The 19288-nt window shown below is 45.9% G+C and overlaps 1 protein-coding gene across 8 annotated transcripts in view; it reads left to right on the top strand.

The window, feature by feature from the left end:
* LOC124609023 (serrate RNA effector molecule homolog) overlaps positions 1–19288 on the top strand; it is a 199970-nt gene that overhangs the window by 71774 nt on the left and 108908 nt on the right. The gene's annotated exons all lie outside the window — the stretch shown is intronic.

The following is a 19288-nucleotide window of genomic DNA, read 5'->3' as shown; positions in this document are numbered from 1 at the left end:
CAGATATCACTGCACGGTAGAAATGAGAAAGTTCTTGTTTAACCTTGTGACCTTCTTTTTCAGGGGTATTAACTTAGGAAAGAAAAGTGTCTTCCCCCGTTTTATATATAAATATGTGTATAACACAGAGTTTTCTGAGATGGAAATATCTAGTCATTAATTCATTTAATTTTGTCTTTTTGTGTTTTCTCTTAATTAGTGTAACTGCACTGCAGATTGTGCATATAAGTATTTTGTTACGATGCTGTTTGATCTCATTAATTTGTTGCAGCCTATGTTACAAATTAGCAGATAATAGATATAGTATGTATGCTGTCCAGGACAAAACACGTTAAAAAGAAAGTATATCTAAAAACAAAGATGATGTGACTTACCAAATGAAAGTGCTGGCAGGTCGACAGACACACAAACAAACACAAACATACACACAAGTCTGCTTGTGTCTGTATATGTGTGGATGGATATGTGTGTGTGTGCGAGTGTATACCCGTCCTTTTTTCCCCCCTAAGGTAAGTCTTTCCGCTCCTGGGATTGGAATGACTCCTTACCCTCTCCCTTAAAACCCACATCCTTTCGTCTTTCCCTCCCCTTCCCTCTTTCCTGATGAGGCAACAGTTTGTTGCGAAAGCTTGAATTTTGTGTGTATGTTTGTGTTTGTTTGTGTGTCTGTCGACCTGCCAGCACTTTCATTTGGTAAGTCACATCATCTTTGTTTTTAGATATATTTTTCCTACGTGGAATGTTTCCCTCTATTATAAAAAGAAAGTATGTTGTTCATATTTACTTTTTATGCAGTTAAATTTATTCTAAAGTGACAGTCTGTGTTTTCATACCTTTTTTAATTATATTAGTCATTTTGCTATGGTACACATTTACACTGTGCTTTGAAGAATTCAGCTGTTTTATGGGCAGTCCAATAGTTAGCGAATAGTTTAGAATATGGATGGAAGCAATCTTGCGGTAGTTGTCGTGTTCCAGTTAACTGTTCGGGAAAATAACTATTACCAGACACTTGTAACTTACTGTGAGACATTATCCTTCTGAACGGCAATTTTGGGAGAGGGGTTTTGCTATGCTTACTGAAAAGCATAACTTTTTAGGCGCATTTCTTCTATTAATTTTCATATTGTATTTTGTACCAATGAATCCCATCTGGTAGATGTAGAGGCATCAGAATCAATATTTTGAAGATTACTCATTAAATTCACATTTCAGTTATTCTTTTGTGGTGAAGGGTGTGAAAGCTGTGAATGACGAAAGAAAATAAGTTTTTCTTGTGGTTTGTGACCACTGTCTCACTTGTTGATGCCAAGTTACTTGCGAATTTTCATTTCATTGCTCAAAACAGTGTTACATTCATTTCATACCGTTTACATTTGCTACCTATTTCAAGAGAGAGCTGATCATTATTTGTCATTTTCAGAGAAAGAATTAAGATTTGAATATTTTGGCAAACAATCTTTTGTACGAGCTAGGATAGTTCAATTTATCTTTAGAAAGCACTCTTACACTCTCAACAGCTTTTGTGTTTAATGTTCTGCCTCTATAGGAGAACCTACAGTTTATCATGCACTTATCATGTTTTGCATGCATCAGTAGTTACTAGTTGTGATGGAAGTTGCATATGGTAGGAAAAAATCTGCAGCCAAACACTGGGTCAATCCTTCTACCTTTATATGTGATGTGAGGTCAACATAGCCAACAAATCACACCTCTGTGCATAAAAAAATTAAAGAAAATGACACAGAGTGCACTTACATTTATACACACATTTATCTTTATAATTTGAAACTGTGGAAGGATGCAGTCACACGATATTCTTCAATTTTGTGTCAGAAAGTCTTGCCACTCATTGGCTAAGGCTGCAAAATAGAAGACATATAAAATTAGTTTGACCATTGTTGAATGGTTTGTTGAAATTAGTCAGTACACATTGTGTATGGATTGCTATTGCAGTGGAACAATGTCAACAGAAGTAGATTCATGTGAGGGAAATTTGTTTCGAAAATTAATGTTGGACTGAAGAAACAGTAGACTTTTAGGAATAATGTGTCTAAAAAATTGCATTAGCTAGCAAAACATAACTTTGCATTTAACTGTAATGGAAATTCGTGGATGGGGCAGTATGTAAAATAAGGGAAAGGCAGTCACTCGCCTACAATGGATTGATGCATGGGGTACAATAACAGAAATCAGGGTTCACACTGACTTTTGAGAACCAACTCTTTTTTTTGTGGCAAAAGTACACACATTAACACACACAACCACACAGACACCCAAATGCATGCTCCCATGGCCCCGGGAATAATGTGGCCACAGGAATGTGCATTTTGGTGTCTGTGTGGTTTTGTGTGTGTGAATGGGTGTACTCCTAGAGAAAGAGCTAGTGCGAATGCTGTTTTCTACTGTGTGCTACTGCGCTCCACGCATCGACCTGGTGTAGGTGCGTGGTTGTATTCCCTTATTTTATATTTATCTTATGTATCTTTTCTGCAAATATAATCTCTATTTTTGACAACACTAAATATTAAAATAGTTAAAATGCAAATTTAATGATGGTTTTTAACTATTTCAGTTTTGGAGGATTTCTCTTTAAAAGTACGTGCTCATATTTACCTCACTGTTCTCTCACTGGGGGAGTCACTGAAAGCGTAATTGCTTTGCCTGCTAAATGTATCATGTTACTGGTGACACTGATACCGCATTTACTCGACTGTAAGAATGGATTTTTTCCCAAATTTGTCATTCGAAAAATATTGGCCCTTCTTACATTCACAAATCAAGGTTTGGTTATGAACTCAGTGTTTTGACGTTATGTAATAGCTTAATATAAGGGTTCTCTTAAATTAGCAGAGGAGGCTTTGGTATTTCAGGTTACACACAGACTTAATTTGATGATTTCATAACGGTGGGTGATGGGATGCTGTGGCACCAGAGTGCCTGAATGTGAGAAGGGTAGTGGCGAGGGGGCAGCGAATCTCATCGTGCTGCCAGCTGTGGGAATACATCTCTTGTACCTGGACTTTGATGAACATTTACCACATTTAAACTGTACTTTGCTCAAATGTAAATGTAGTCAAAACTGAATGGACGTTACAAATGGACAAATAGTCAGCAACAGCATACATTTCTGCAGAACATCCAAAATGAAGGATAATGAACGAAAAACAAGATTCAATAGGCATTAAAGCAGCTACTGTGTAACAACACTGTTGATTTTCAAGACTTGAAAAGAAGGATGAAGCACAGTGTTCTGTTAGTCTGAAGTGGACACATTTCTGTTGATTCCGCACTAAGAAGCCAAGTGCATAACATCTTTCTGTTATTCAGTTTGCTGTAAGAACAGTAAATTATAGCAATTTATCATCGATGTAAATAACAGCCATGATTCGGTTGAGAAACGTAGATGTATGAGTGTACAGTTCACAATTGATTCTCATTGACAGTGTTGTTTCTTGTGTTCTTCAGTCTGAAGCTAGGTTTAATGCAGCTTTCTTTATGCTGCTCTGTCCTGTGCATACCTCTGTATCTCCTGATAATAGCCCACCCTCTATCCCCCTGACACGCGCGCACGCGCCCACACACACACACACACACACACACACACACACACACACACACACACACAGTGGCTCACAGTTCCTTCACGAGTTTGTGCATGGCGCCCACAGGGCCCTGAGCTGTTGCAGTCCATTCTTCCTTTCCAGGCTGCATTTTCTTCCCAGCGCCCTTTCACCCTGTCCTCACTTCTTCCCCACCCTCTCCTACACCTCTTTGTGTTTTTACTTCTGTTAACTTGGCTATCCACAAGGTTTCCTGTATTCCTTGTGATTTTGTTTCTCTTGCCTTTTCTCCTTCATCCTTTTTTGGGTTGTTTTGTCCCTTTCTGGGCTTTGACCTCCACTGCTAAATGTATGTTCTGTCTGTAGTGTGAGCCATTTGGGGAAAAACACCCTTCCTAGCATCTACAGTGTGGATTCTTCCCTCTCCCCCCTCCCCCTCTTTACCCCCTCCTCCTCTACCGTAACCCCCCTCCCCTGCTATGCTAGGTCACCAGCATGTATATCCAGTCCGTATGGCGGGGGCGGGGCTGTCATGTACTCATCTGGCTGAGCCGTTTGTCAACACAGGGATCACACTTCTGATATTTGAGATGTTTTCTTCTCATGTGTGCCTAGAAGTGGTTGCTTGTCATTTTGGATCACTGTAAAACTCCCGGAAATGACTTCCGTGCCAGACGGTCCTTGCTGTGGCTGGGTGGCACCCGTAGAGAGAGCCCTTGATCGGAGTGGGTGGTATCAGAGTGGGTGCTTTGCTCATGAAGCATATCAGACTCAGGAAATGTGGCCATTCTCCTACGGCCATCGCCTAGAGTGGTAACTGATCACTGAATGGTGCTTCGTATGACCCTGCAGCCTTTCCTTCCCTGGCAACATCCTGAGAGGAGGCCAGGCTCGCTGGCTTGGGGCGAAACACTTTCCCTGCTATGTGGTCTATACTAGGACGCACGGAGACACATTCACCACCACAGATCCACTATTTTTTGTGGAAAATATGGAAGCCAAGTTTACCAAAGCTTCTTCTGCCACCCAGTCTGCAGCTCTTTGTACTTGTGATCATCTTTGCAACAGGCTCTCCTGTCTCTGAAATGGTCCTGGGAGGCATTTTTCATAGGGACCTCATCTTTCAAACTGATGAACTCCATGCTAATCTGGAATGACGAGGTGTTTGATGTGTGCAGAAAAGTTGCAAGGACAACCACACCAATACCAGCATCTTTATTCTGGCTTTGGAGGGAGATATCTTCTCAGGGAAGGCCAAGGTTATGTGTTATCGGTTTGATGTGAATCTGTACATGCCGCCAACCATGAGCCCCCTGTGCGTCCAGGGGTTCAAATAGGACCACACTATTCCTGCCTGTCGTAAGAGGCGACTGAAAGGAGTTCCAACATTTCGCCGTTTTTGTGATGGTCCCCTCTCAGATTTGACCTCCACCTTCTCCAAATTTCTGTTGCTAGTGCGTGCCAATTGGGGAAGGATGCCTTATGTGGTGTTTTTTGTTTGTCCAATGTGCACCAAGCTCTTGAATGCTACTTATTGTGTAGTGGGCTTTGCACCCAACGTCTTATGGGTTGCCTACTTCTCGTCTCCTATGCCGTCCCATCCTTCGTGCCCACAACAATTCTGGACCATTTCGGCACCCAAAATCCAGCGCGGTAGCCAGTCCGTCATGGTGGGGTTGTCATGTACCCTCTTGGTGGTAGCCCCCTGACAACACAGGGATCGCACTGCTGATGCCTGAGCTGAGACTTCCCCACATATGCCAAGGAGTATGTGCCCATCCTTCCTGGGGCACCAGAATTCCCGGCAATGGCTATTCTTCCAGGTGGCCCTTGCTGAGGCTGGGTGGTGCCCTTGGGGAAGCCCCTGGTCAGAGTGGGTGGCATCAGGGTGGATGACCCACAATTAAACAGGTTAAATTGAATCAAGCTGGTGATCGCTCGGTCCCAGCAGTCTCAAAGCGAGTAAGGAATGATTTTGATGCTGTGAGCAGCAGGACTGATGAAGCGACCTTTCAGGCAATGAAGCCCCAGTTTTTTGTCGATAGGTTTGGGAAAGTGGAGGCATTGTCCAAAATGCGTAGCGGGTCGATTTTGATCCAAACAGCTGCCCCTGCCTAGTTGCGGGCGTTGCTTGCCTGTGATAAGCCTTAACATGGGCCAGGGTGTTATTTTCCATTGAGACCCTTTGCAGTCGGATGAGGAGCTACGTGCCAACTTAGAGCGATGGGGTGTCCTCTTTGTCCGGCGCATACATAGGGGACCCAAAGATAGCAGGGAAGCTACCAGTGCCTTCATGTTGGTTTTGAGGGTGACTTGTTATCTGAAAAGGTCAAGGTGATGGTTTACCATTGTGACGTGAAACCATGTGTCCCCCCTCTTATGCGGTGCTTCCAGTGCTGGAAGTTTGGACACATGTCATCTTGCTGTACCTCCAGCACCACATGCAGGGATTGCAGTCGTCCTCTGCACCCAGGCGCTCCGTATGTGCTTCCTCCCACGTGTGTCAGCTGTGGGAAGCACCACTACCCCTGCTCGTCTGACTGCCTTGTTCTCCATAAGGAGTGACGAATAATGGAGATAAAAACCCTGGACAAGCTCACCTATCAAAATGCAAAGAGGAAATACGAAAGACTTCATCCTGTTCAAATGACTACATCATATGCTGCGACTGTGACTTTGTTGCCCCATTGGCAACAGCTGTCCCTGCATTTGTTAAACCTCCAGTGGGCCCTCAGAGCCGCACCGACTCTTCCCCCATGTCCATGATGGGGGACACTGCTTCTTCTGGTGCTCTCGAGGTACCTCCTTTGAGAGACCAACCCCCCCAAATTGATGGGGATATCGGACCCTGTCCCCAAGCCAGAGGCACGCCTGCCGCCTCCGGCTTCTCTCATGCAGAAAGGGTCCCTTGGAAATCTGCCTTCTAAGGCATCCTCCAGCACGACAGCTGCCACCAGTCAGTGGCTCGAGGAGCCACGAGTGGCAGATCGAAGAACTTCCTGCTCTTCGTCTGTCTGTGGCCCTCCTTCTGAGACTCCCTCCCAATTTGCTCTTAAGGAGCAGCGGGCTGGAGGAGGAGGAGGAGGAGGAGGAGGAGGAGAAGAAGCTGGGTTAGAAGGAAGAGGTTCAAGCTGCCTTTGTGCTACCTGTTACTAACAGCTCTGCGTCTGAGGACGATTTCCAGATTTTGGCATCCCCGACGACCTCGATCTCGCCTCTATCTCAGACGCAATGGTTCTCGATTCAGACTCACCTTCGGTGGTGGTAGATGACTCAATGGCGTAATCTGACTCCTCGGTCCCTTCATGATTTTTTCGGCTGCAGACAGTGTCATTCTCCAGTGGAATTGCAGCAGTTTTTCCACCACCTTGCTGAGCTCCGACAACTTCTCAGCCCTGACCCTTTGTTCCGCATTGATCTCCAGTAAACCCCCATCCTCCATGGCTATCGGGGTTATTATAAGAATCGGGTAGCTTATACGAGGATATCTGGTGGAATCTGCATCTGCGTCCTTAACTCTCTTTACAGCGAGTGTGTACCTCTTCAAACATATTTAGAGGCTGTCACTGTTAGGGTGAGAACGCCACAGGCTGTTACTATCTGCAGTATGTATGTCCCACTGGATGGTGATGTCCCACAGCGTGTATCGGCTGCACTGATAGCCCAACTGCCGCCACCTTTTCTGTTACTGGGCGACTTTAACGCCTGTAATCCTTTGTGGGGTGGATTTGTGGCAACAGGCTGAGGCAGTGTCATTGAGCAAGTGTTGGTACAGCTCGACCTTTCTCTCTTAAATAATGATGCCGCCACACATTACAGTGTGGCGCATGGCACATACTCAGCCATCAACCTTTCGGTTTGCAGCCCTGGCCTTCTAACATCTGTCCAGTGGAGTGTGCATGGTGACTTATGCGGTAGTGACCACTTTCTGATCTTTCTGTCACTGCCACAGCGTCATTCTTTTGGGCGCCTCCCCAGTGGGCCTTGAATATGACTGACTGGGACTCGTTCACCTCCATTGCCACTATTGAGCCTCTTTCTCATGATGCCATTGATGTGGTGGTTCACACGATAACCACTGGGCTCGTTTCTGCAGCAGAATCTGCAATTCCCTATTCTTCTGGGTCCGTTCGGCAGAGGACTGTGCTCTCGGCGGTCACCAGAGATCGCTGAAGCGATTAGAGATTGCAGATGGGCTGGATATCAGACCCCCATCAGCATATCTGGTTTTCCCTGAATGGAGCAGTCTGTACTGAATCAGACACGATTGCAGAACTCTTAGCAGAGTATTATGCTAAGTGTTCCACTTCTACGAATTACCCGCTGGCCTTCCGCTCCCTGAAAGAGTGGTTGGAACATCGGAGCCTTTCATTCCATACGCACCACCCCGAATCGTACAATGTTCCATTCAGTGAGTGGGAATTCCAAAGTGCCGTAGCCCCTTGCCCTGAAAAGGCTCCCGCGCCGGATTGCATCCACTATCAGATGCTCAAACACTTCTCGGTGAACTGCCAGCAACACCGCCTAGACCTTTTCAACCGTATCTGGGTTGAGGATGAGTTCCCATCACAATTCCGGAAAAGCATCATCATACTGGTGTCGAAACCTGGCAAGAACTCCCTGTAGGTGGACAGCTACTGCCCCATTAGCCTCACCAATGTTCTGTGTAAGTTGCTTGAACGCATGGTGAGCCAGAGGTTGAGTTGGCTACTTGAGTCTTGGGGCCTTCTGGCTCCGTCTCAGGGTGGGTTCCGTAAGGGCCACCCTGCCTCCGATAATCTGGTATGCCAGGAGTCCAACGTCCGTACGGCATTTGCCCGCCATCAGCATCTGGTTGCTGTCTCTTTTGACATGCGGAAGGCGTACGATACAACATGGCAACATCACATCCTCACTACGCTTCATGGGTGGGGTCTTACAGGCCCGCTCCCAATTTTTATTCAAAACTTTCTGTCGCTTCATTTCTTCTGCGTACAAGTTGGTCCCTCCCATAGTTCCCCCTGAGTCCATGAGAATGGGGTCCCGCAAGGCTCTGTCTTGAGTGTCTGCCACTTTTTAGTTGCTATCAATGGGCTAGCTGCAGCTGTGGGAACATCCGTATCAGCTTCTTTGTATGCTGATAACTTTTGCCTGTACTACAGCTCTACTGGAATTGTAGTTGCTGAATGGCAGCTGCAGGGCACTATCTGCAAGGTGCAGTCTTGGGCTGTAACATACAGCTTCCAGTTTTTGGCCGCCAAGACTTGCGTCATGCATTTCTGCCGGTGTCGCACTATTCATCCTGAGCCACAGCTTTATCTTGACGGCGAACCTCTTTCTGTGGTGGAGACGCATCGGTTTTTGGGATTGCTTTTTGATACTCAGTTGACTTGGCTCCCTCATATTCAGCAGCTTAAACAAATGTGCTGGCGGCATCTTAACGCTCTTCATTGCTTGAGTCACACCAGCTGGGGTGTCGATCAGTCTACCCTTCTATGACATATGTTCTCTGCCAGCTACGCATTGGCCACACCTGGCTGACGCACGCTCATTTATTGCGCTGCGAGAACCCACCTCTATGTCGCTGATTTCACTAAAGTCAGGTGTCGCAGGGTGTGGGTACTGCGATGTTTGCGTACTTCTGGTTAAGGTTATACATTAACACATGCTCATCTGGAGATAGATTGGGTCGAAGTTGAATGAAGGGTAGCGGTTTGAAGGGCAGAGGGGAAAAAAAAGTGCCAAGGTAAGAACCAAGGTAAAAAAACCTCTGCGATAGTTAGGTCAGGTGGTAAGAGCAGTAGCGGATGTCTCGCTGCCTGCGATAGGTCATGCAAGGGTAGGCTTTGTTAGTAGTGGGTATCATTCATGTCGATACCTTGACATTGTGCGGTGCTGTTGCTTGGCAGTTGCCACTGGGTGCCAGTGTTGCACTCTCGATCAGCGTCAGCAACCTGCAACAGTTAGGTTTATCATCGTTTTTGTGTCTGATAGGTCATATATATCGGATGCACAGTGTAGGGTGATGTTGGCGAATTGTTTGTGTGTCAGTGGGCAGGGCTCGTCTGTTTCCCTGCTGTTGCCTGTTGGTTGGCTCTAATAGCAGCTGGTAATTTCCAGTCAGCATTGCTGATATGCAGGGGCTTGCCGATGTTTGTCGCTTTTTGGCGTATGTTAGCTTGCCATAGGTGGTTATGCCCTAGCTAGTAGTGTCTTTGGCCGCTTGTGCTTCCACTTATGGTTGTTGGCCTGTCTGCTTTTAACTGCACTCAGGCAGAGGTTTGTGCTGCCTGATACAATCCCTGCACGTTTAACGGATGCTGCTGCAATGACAGGCTTAGTCTTGAGTTTTATTCGAGCAGGGTTTTTTTTCGCTCAATCTGAGGGATTGTCTCTTTTGTGTGTTGAGTCTGGCCTCTGGTTTTAGATTGGGGTTTTTATTGTGTCTCTTGGTGGTTGGCCCTTTTTTTTTTTCTCATGGTCAGCCAACCATTGTAACACTCTGTGTTCTTTTATTTCTTTTTTTCTGGTCTTTGTTTTTGTCTTTCTTGTTCTGTGTTGTCCCTTGTCCTCTCCATTGCCTATTCCTTGTGGATGTTTAATGGTCGTGGATAAAGGGACTGATGACCTTTGCAGTCTGGTCCCTTCAACCCCACAAACCAACCAGCCAACCATGAGGTGCTTTCGGTGCTTGCATTTTGGGCACATGTCTTAATGAGATACCCTCTGTGTGGTGGCAATGGACACTAACTCCGTAGGGGAGCCCCTGTGTTCTACTTTCCACGGTCACCAGATTTCCCAGTGTACAAGAAATAAAATAAGATACAAGAGTATAAGTGCCTGGATCATATATCTTACACTGAGGCTCATCAAAAATATGACCGACTCCACCCTGTGTCAATGACTTCTACTTTTGCCTCTGTTACTTACTTCCCCCCCCCCCCCCCCCCTACCTCTTCCTTACCTCAGTCCCACCCCCCTCTCCTCTCCCCCTCTCCTGTGATTCCCACATCCTCCCCTCCAGGTTCCACTCACCCTGCTTGGCCAAAGAAGTGGCACCTCCCCCCCCCCCCCCCCCTTCTTCAGTGCCAACTGGTGATGGGACTCCCTCCCAGGATCCCTCCCCACAGTGTCTCACAGCCACCACAACTCGACTGCAGGACATACAGTCTGGGTCCCCCCAGGTTGCCTGCTCTTTTTTGTTTCCCGATCGTGCAGAAGCCTGCTGTCCCTCTGTGCCCTGCCCTCCTCAGTCTATGCAAAAGTGATGCCTTCCGGAGGTGCCATCTCCCCCCTCGTAACTTGAGCCTGACATCTTATTTATGTATGTCACCTTGTTGTTGGTGACAGATGTTGACCCGGGACTTGATTGGCTCCAACCCATTCACCTCCCATTTGGATACTGACTTCATAATTATTCAGTGGAACTGTAATGGGTACTACCACCAATTCCCAGAGTTGCAGTGCCTCATTGCCTCTTACTCAGCAGCTTGTGTCGTTCTGTAGGAGTCTCATTTTACTGACGCTCATTCACCAATTCTTAGTGGGTCCCATGCTTTATCAGAACCAGGTCAACCCTTTGAGGACTTCTGGTGGTGTCTGCATGTTGGTCCATACAGATACTGTTAGTACTTGGGTCCCACTTTTACCACATTGGAAGAAGTTGCCATTCTGGTGCACTTGGACTCTGCTGTCACGATTTTCAATCTCTATCGTCGTCTTGACAGGCCACCTACATCTGGTACCTTAACTGCTCCACTGCAACAACTCCCCTCTCCCTTCCTCCTCCTTGGAGATTTTAATGCCCATCAACTTTTGTGGGGCATGCTTGTTCATTTAGTCGGGGGCTCCTCATTGATGAATTTCTTGTGGACCATAACCTATGCCTTCTTAATGATGGTTCCCCTACTCATTTTAGTGCTGCGTATGAAACTTTCTCTGCAATTGATTTTTTGCTTTCTTGCCCTCTTTGTCCCTCTTTTTCCCTCCCCTTCTTTCTTCCTTGCACTGGTCGCCACACAATGACCTATGTGATAGTAACCACTTCCATTGATTCTCTGATTCCCTTCCCACCTCCAAATGACCAGGTTTCCCTACTGGATCTTCCGTCGTGCTGATTGGCCTTTATATACCTCCTAGGTCGTGTTTCCTCCTTTTTGTCAGGTTGTATTGATGAAGCCGTTATTGCTCTCTCCGATAAGATAATCGACATTGTCGGTCCCCACTTGACGGGCTCCATTCACTGTCGGCTGTTGCCTCCACTATCTGTGATCATCACACATTGCAGCATCTTAAGCAGCACCCGTTCTCTGCTAGTCTTATTACCTTTAAACATCTTCACACCAAAGCCTGTTACTTAATCAAATAGAACATATGGGTGTGTTGGGAACACTTTGTCTCCTCTCTAGGTTCTTCTTTCCCTTTGTCACGGGTATGGGCTACACTCTGCATCCTCCTAGGTTGTCAGCGGCAATCTTCCATTCTGGGCCTTGCCCTTCCAGGTGGCCTTTGTACAGTTCCATCAGATCTCGCAGAACACGTCACGACCCGTTTTGTGATGGCATCAATATCAGTCTCCTACCCAGTTGCCTTCCACCTCCAGCTACAGTGGGTTGAAGCTTCCCACTAATGTTCTACGTATTGTCAGGTGGCATATTACAATGAACTTTCACTGACTGGGATCTTCTTCTGGTCCTCTCTTCTTCCCACGAGTCAGCTCCTGGCCTTGACACCATCCTTAACTAATTACTTCAATACCTCAGTCCTACACAATGGCAGTATCTCCTCCAGGTGTTTAACCATATTTGGCTGTAAGGCATTCTCCCCTCTCAGTGGAGAGATAGTATTGTGGTTCCTGTCCTTAAGCCTGACAAGGGCCCGTCGTCCCTTGATATTTACTGGCCCATCAGCCAGACAGATGTCTCCTGCAAGTTAGTAGAGTGGGGTGGTTCATTGGCACAGTTGGGTCCTTGAATCTCGGGACCTTTTATCTCCTTATCAGTGCGGCTTTCGAGAGGGATGGTCTTGGATCAATTATCTGCTTTGATTGGAAATCTTAGTTTGGTAGGCCTTTTCTCAGTGCTGCCATATTGTCAAGTTTTCTTCGATTTTCCTAAGGCCTACAACACAGCTTGGTGCCACCACATCATCCTTACAAACCATGAGTGGGGTCTTTGGGGCCCCCTCCTGATTTTTCTGGCAGTTCCTGTCCAACTGGTTGGTCAAACTCAGAGTTGGTACTGTTCTCACCTCTCCACGGGCCCAGTAGAATGGTGTTCCACAGGGCTCCATATTAAGTGTTCTTCTTTTTCTAATCGCTGTTAATGGAATTGTGGCCTTCCCAGGCTGTTGGTACCCCTGCTCTGTATGAGGATGATTGCAGTGTTTGGGCTAGCTCCCACTCGGTGGTCTCTGCAGAACGACAGCTCCAGGATGCCATCTGGCATGCCTCCACATGGACACTCTCACACTGTTTTCAGTTCTCTCCCCTTAAGTCAAGGGTGGTTCAGTTCTGTCACTGTACCGGTCCATCCTGATCAGAGCTCTACATCAATGCCCAATGCTTGACTGTGGTGCTCCAACTCAGTACTTGGGTCTTCTTTTTGACAACAAGCTGTTTGGGTTGCTCCATATCTATCATCTGAAGGTTGGCTGTTTTTGTAATCTCAGCATTTTTTGCTCCCCTGCCCACATCCTTTGGGGTGTGGATTGTTTGGCCCTTCTCCTCCTTTCCCAGGCATTAATTCTTTCCTGTATGGACTATGGTTGTAAAGTTTGTGGACCAACTGCCCCTTCTACACTGCTCCTCTTGGACTCAGTGTGCTATCCGTTAATCCACTGGTGCCTTTTGCACTAGCCTTATCAATAGTTTTGTGGTTGCCGCTGCAATCACTTCCCTTTTGATTCGGCAGTCCCAGCTACTGGTTTCTTATGCCATCACTATCCACTCTTCCCCAGCCCACCCTTCCTGTTCTATTGTTTTTGCGACTTCAGGCTGTCTTCCGCCATTGCCTGCCCTCAGTTGCATTTACCTCATGGACTCCACCTTGCTTCTCTCTGCTCTGACTTCCATCTCCCTTCCTTGTCGTCTTCCCTGCATTATCTCCCAAACCCCACCCCAGGTTAGTTCTTTGGCCACGGATTTGGATGGATATCTTCCAGGGACTGAAAGCCCCCATTGTTCCAATGGTGTTCTGTTGTTTGTCCCGAAAGCTCTTGCGTCAGGATGCCATTATTTTTTACACTAATGGCTTTAAATCCACTGATCATGTGGGATACACTTTCACATCTTCTGTTGGCATGGAACATCATCTCTTGCCTGCCATGCGTGGGGTGTTACTGTGGAATTGTTGGCCATCAATCGGGCCCTCTGCTTTATTAAACAGTCCTCCCTCATCCAAGTTTTGTTATGTACGGACTCAATGAGTGGCCTTCAGGCTATCACTCAGTTTTTTTTCCCGCCACCTGTTGGACTCTGCCATCCATGACCTTTTTGCTGATCTTGGTGATGCTGCTTGTTCAGTTGATTATCTTTGGGTTCTTGGCGACATAGGTATCCTGAGTAATGAACTGGCTGATCATCTGGCTGGAGGGGCAAATACTACCACCCACCCCCCCCCCCCCCCCTTCCTCCCCTGCTTATTTCTATGACCCCTCCAGGGTGGGATTTGAGGCTTTACATCAAATACCGTTTTGCTCAGTTGTGGACTGTCTCTTGGGAGGCTACACCCTGTCTAATAACCCTCGTGCTGTCAAATAGGCTCACACATAGGGCGTCTTTCCCTCTGCCTCTCTGGGCAGGAATCTACCATCCTCTGGCATCTTCATATTGGCCATACTACATTGACCCATAGTTTTTTACTCCACTGTGTGGACACCCCCTCTCCCTTTAGCAAAGCTCACAGTCACCATATTTTGCTGGAGTGTCCCTGCCTGTTTGCCCTTCACACTAAATATGCCCTCCCACCTTCCTTGTTTTGAGTTTGCATGTTTGCATGTTTACATCTGTCCTCAGTTTTCTTCGCGAAAGCGGTATGCACTCCCAGGTATAAGTCATTGAATTTTCCTCTTAGTCCCTCAGCATATGCATTGGTTATGGAGACCTTAACCTTGTCTTTCATGGGCCAGATTCTCCTCACCTTTTCCCTATATTTTGTCTGATCTGTTGTGCTGTTTTGTTTCCCCTTTTCTAGTGTTATCTTCCCTTGGTGTTGTCCTCATTTTATTGTGATATTGGTGTGGTGTGGATGTCAGGATGTGTCAGTGGTGTTGCTGGTGCCCCAGCACATGTAGCTGACACTCCTGCTCTCCCTGTTTCCACCTCCCTCCCATTTTTTTTCCTCTTCCTGCTGCCCTGCCGTCCCTTTTCCCTCTTTGTTTGGATGTTATCCCTTCCCCTTGACTGGACTGTGCTGTTTTTGTTGATTTTCCCTTGATTCCTGCCATCCTAGACCATGGGACTGATGACCTCGGTATTTGGTGATCTGTTGATGTCTCATAATGTGTCCTACCAACTGATCCCTTCTAGTCAGATTGTGCTATTCAACATTCTTCTGTAGCAACATATTTCAAAAGCTTCTATTCTCTTCGCGTCTGAAAGTTTGTCGGTGTTTCACTTCCATATATGGCCACCTCCAAACAAATACTTTCAGAAAAGTCTTTCTGACACTTAAATCTGTAATCGATTTTAACAAACTTTTGTTCTTCGTAGTCAGGCTACACTTTATATCCTCTCTACTTCGGCTATCAACAGTTATTTTGCTGCCCAAATAAGAAAACTCATCTACTACTTTAAGTGTCTTGTTTCGTAACCTAATTCCCTCAGCATTGCCAGATTTATGATTGGCTACATTCCATTACCCTTGTTTTGATTTTGTTGATGTTCATCTTATAACCTCCTTTCAGGACACTGTCCATTTCATTCATATGCTCTTTCAAGTCCTTTGCTGTCTCAGGCAGAATTATAATGTCACTGGCAGACCTCAAAAGTTTTTATTTTTTCTCTCTGAATTTTAATTCTTTCTCCAAATTTTTCTTTTGTTTCTTTTACTGCTTGCTCAGTGTATAGATTGAATATCAGCGATAGTCTCACTCTCTTCTCAACCACTTCTTCTTCTTGGTGCCCCTCAGTTGTTATAACTGCCATATGGTTTATGTGCAAGGTGTAAAAAGTCATTTGTTCCCTATTTTTTACCATAGCTGCCTTCACAATTTCAGAGCATATCCCATCAACAAGGCCAAGGTTTCTCTCTGTCTGCAAATGCTATAAACAAAGCTCTGCCTTTCCTTAATCTACCTTCCCTTCTAAACGAATTTGTAGGGTCAGTATTGCCTCGCGTGTTCCTACATTTCTCTGCAAGAATTCGTGTTAGTATCTACAATTTACAATTTGGCGTTTGATTCATGTTAGTATTTTGCAGTGATAGTTTGGTAATATTCACGTCTGTCAGCACCTGCTTTCTTTGCAATTGGAATTATTTCATTATTCTTGAAGTTTGAGGGTATTTCACCTGTGTCATACATCTTGCACCCTAGATGGAAGAGTTTTGTCTTGGCTAGCTCTCCCGAGGCTGAATAGTTCTGACAGGATGTCATATACTCCCAGATCCTTGTTTTGATTTGGGTCTTTCAGCACTCAGGCAAATTTTTGTCGCAATATCATATCTCCCATCTTGTGTTTACCTACGTCCTCCTCCCTTTCTATAATACTGCTTTCATGTTCATCTCCTTTATGTAGACACTCTCTATACTCCTTCCATCGTTTAGCTTTCCCTTCTTTGCTTAGTATCATAGACAGTAAAAAACTAATTTGGAGTGATTGTTATTTATGCTGCAGAGATTATTTATGAAGCAATGAGCACAGACAGTTGTGCAGCAGGTAGAGAGCTTGATGTAACAAAAGTGAATCTTTGTAGGTGGTGTCAGATGAAGACTAAATTATAGAAAACCAGTTCTACACACCGACTTTAAAGGACCGAGTCAGCGAGTGTATCTTGCATTGGAGCAAAATGTTCTTTTGTATGTATAAGAGAAATACAGTTAAGGTTTCCTGATTGCTTGATAAATTATTGGAATAAACATAAAGAAGACCTTTTCAACTTCATGCATTATGAAATTTAAGCGAAGTACAAACTAATATGCAACATTGATGAAGAGGGCGAGGCTTATGTTTTGGTGTATATCATTAAAACAGTTTCTAAATTAGGTTAGTCAGAATACATTAAGAACATAAAATTCTTAAGGAGCCTATTCAAAAATGGTATCGTCTTACGCTCAGAATTGTCTTATTGTCAGGTAAATACATGAAGTGTCCATTAATGATAAATTAACATATATTCACTCCATTTCTTTTGTATATGTTGTCCAACTCTGAAATTTTTGGCAGAAACTTTGTCATTTTTACAATGTCAGCACCCCAACCTTCAAGGAAGTAGTAGTAAGTCCCTTACAGCACTGCAGAGGATTTTCCATTAGTCTTGTGTTTTTTTCTGCCTTTGTAATTCCAATGAATTTGATGTACACTTAGCCAAGGAAACTTGAGACTACTTTCCATGGGTTACAAATCATTATTGAGGTGGTGGTTCTAAAATTGTTTGTACATTTACAGACTTATCAGATGACATACTTTTATTTTGCTGTCGTTAAGATGTGAAAAATTCTTGCAAAGACACCAAAATGCTTTCTCAGTATCTCCTTCTATGTCCAGCAAACTTCTTCATAATGCCCAATTTTACACAAAGAGCAGAGTGCACAACTCTGCTTCATTCTGCAAGTGGTTTGTCATGTAGTGTTTTCTAGGTTGAAGTAAGTGATACGTGTACTAATATTGTTGTTGGTACTGACTTGCTGTCAAAGGATATCCCACAGACACAAGAAGCAATCATATTTCTACACTCCTGGAAATTGAAATAAGAACACCGTGAATTCATTGTCCCAGGAAGGGGAAACTTTATTGACACATTCCTGGGGTCAGATACATCACATGATCACACTGACAGAACCACAGGCACATAGACACAGGCAACAGAGCATGCACAATGTCGGCACTAGTACAGTGTATATTCACCTTTCGCAGCAATGCAGGCTGCTATTCTCCCATGGAGACGATCGTAGAGATGCTGGATGTAGTCCTGTGGAACGGCTTGCCATGCCATTTCCACCTGGCGCCTCAGTTGGACCAGTGTTCGTGCTGGACGTGCAGACCTCGTGAGACGACGCTTCATCCAGTCCCAAACATGCTCAATGGGGGACAGATCCGGAGATCTTGCTGGCCAGGGTAGTTGACTTACACCTTCTAGAGCACGTTGGGTGGCACGGGATACATGCGGACGTGCATTGTCCTGTTGGAACAGCAAGTTCCCTTGCCGGTCTAGGAATGGTAGAACGATGGGTTCGATGACGGTTTGGATGTACCGTGCACTATTCAGTGTCCCCGCGACGATCACCAGTGGTGTACGGCCAGTGTAGGAGATCGCTCCCCACACCATGATGCCGGGTGTTGGCCCTGTGTGCCTCGGTCGTATGCAGTCCTGATTGTGGCGCTCACCTGCACGGCGCCAAACACGCATACGACCATCATTGGCACCAAGGCAGAAGCGACTCTCATCGCTGAAGACGACACGTCTCCATTCGTCCCTCCATTCACGCCTGTCGCGACACCACTGGAGGTGGGCTGCACGATGTTGGGGCGTGAGCGGAAGACGGCCTAACGGTGTGCGGGGCCGTAGCCCAGCTTCACGGAGACGGTTGCGAATGGTCCTCGCCGATACCCCAGGAGCAACAGTGTCCCTAATTGGCTGGGAAGTGGCGGTGCGGTCCCCTACGGCACTGCGTAGGATCCTACGGTCTTGGCGTGCATCCGTGCGTCGCTGCGGTCCGGTCCCAGGTCGACGGGCATGTGCACCTTCCGCCGACCACTGGCGACAACATCGATGTACTGTGGAGACCTCACGCCCCACGTGTTGAGCAATTCGGCGGTACGTCCACCCGGCCTCCCGCATGCCCACTATACGCCCTCGCTCAAAGTCCGTCAACTGCACATACGGTTCACGTCCACGCTGTCGCGGCATGCTACCAGTGTTAAAGACTGCGATGGAGCTCCGTATGCCACGGCAAACTGGCTGACACTGACGGCGGCGGTGCACAAATGCTGCGCAGCTAGCGCCATTCGACGGCCAACACCGCGGTTCCTGGTGTGTCCGCTGTGCCGTGCGTGTGATCATTGCTTGTACAGCCCTCTCGCAGTGTCCGGAGCAAGTATGGTGGGTCTGACACACCGGTGTCAATGTGTTCTTTTTTCCATTTCCAGGAGTGTATTTTTAAACCATAGAAATACAACACTGACTTTGGGATACTGGAAATTTCTCTTTTAACCTTGTCACAGTTCACTGTGAATAATAGTTCTTCCACATTGTTATGTGCTTCCTGCTTTACAACTGATTTGAAATCATGAAAACACATTTACTTTATGCAGAACAGTCTTTGCACTGAATGGAGCTAAAGACAATCTCCAATTATCAGTTAAGTAGTTGATTTTCACAGCTGTTTGGAGACTTCCCATATGATTTCAAAATACCATGTTTTTGTAAAAGATTATAGGAGTGGGATACCATGGTAACAGAGTGTAGTCACTTCCTCAGTCTGGCCTAGACAGTCAGGATATAATATAGTGCTTTACTTTCAGGCAGTTCTAGATGTCTTAATAAAATCGCACGGTGTTGTCTCTTATATATTGTGACCTTAATTTT

Source organism: Schistocerca americana, chromosome 1 (assembly GCF_021461395.2).
Source record: "Schistocerca americana isolate TAMUIC-IGC-003095 chromosome 1, iqSchAmer2.1, whole genome shotgun sequence".
NCBI lineage: Eukaryota > Metazoa > Arthropoda > Insecta > Orthoptera > Acrididae > Schistocerca > Schistocerca americana.
Note: the sequence above shows the minus strand (reverse complement) of the source record. Positions and strands in the feature narration are given on the sequence as shown.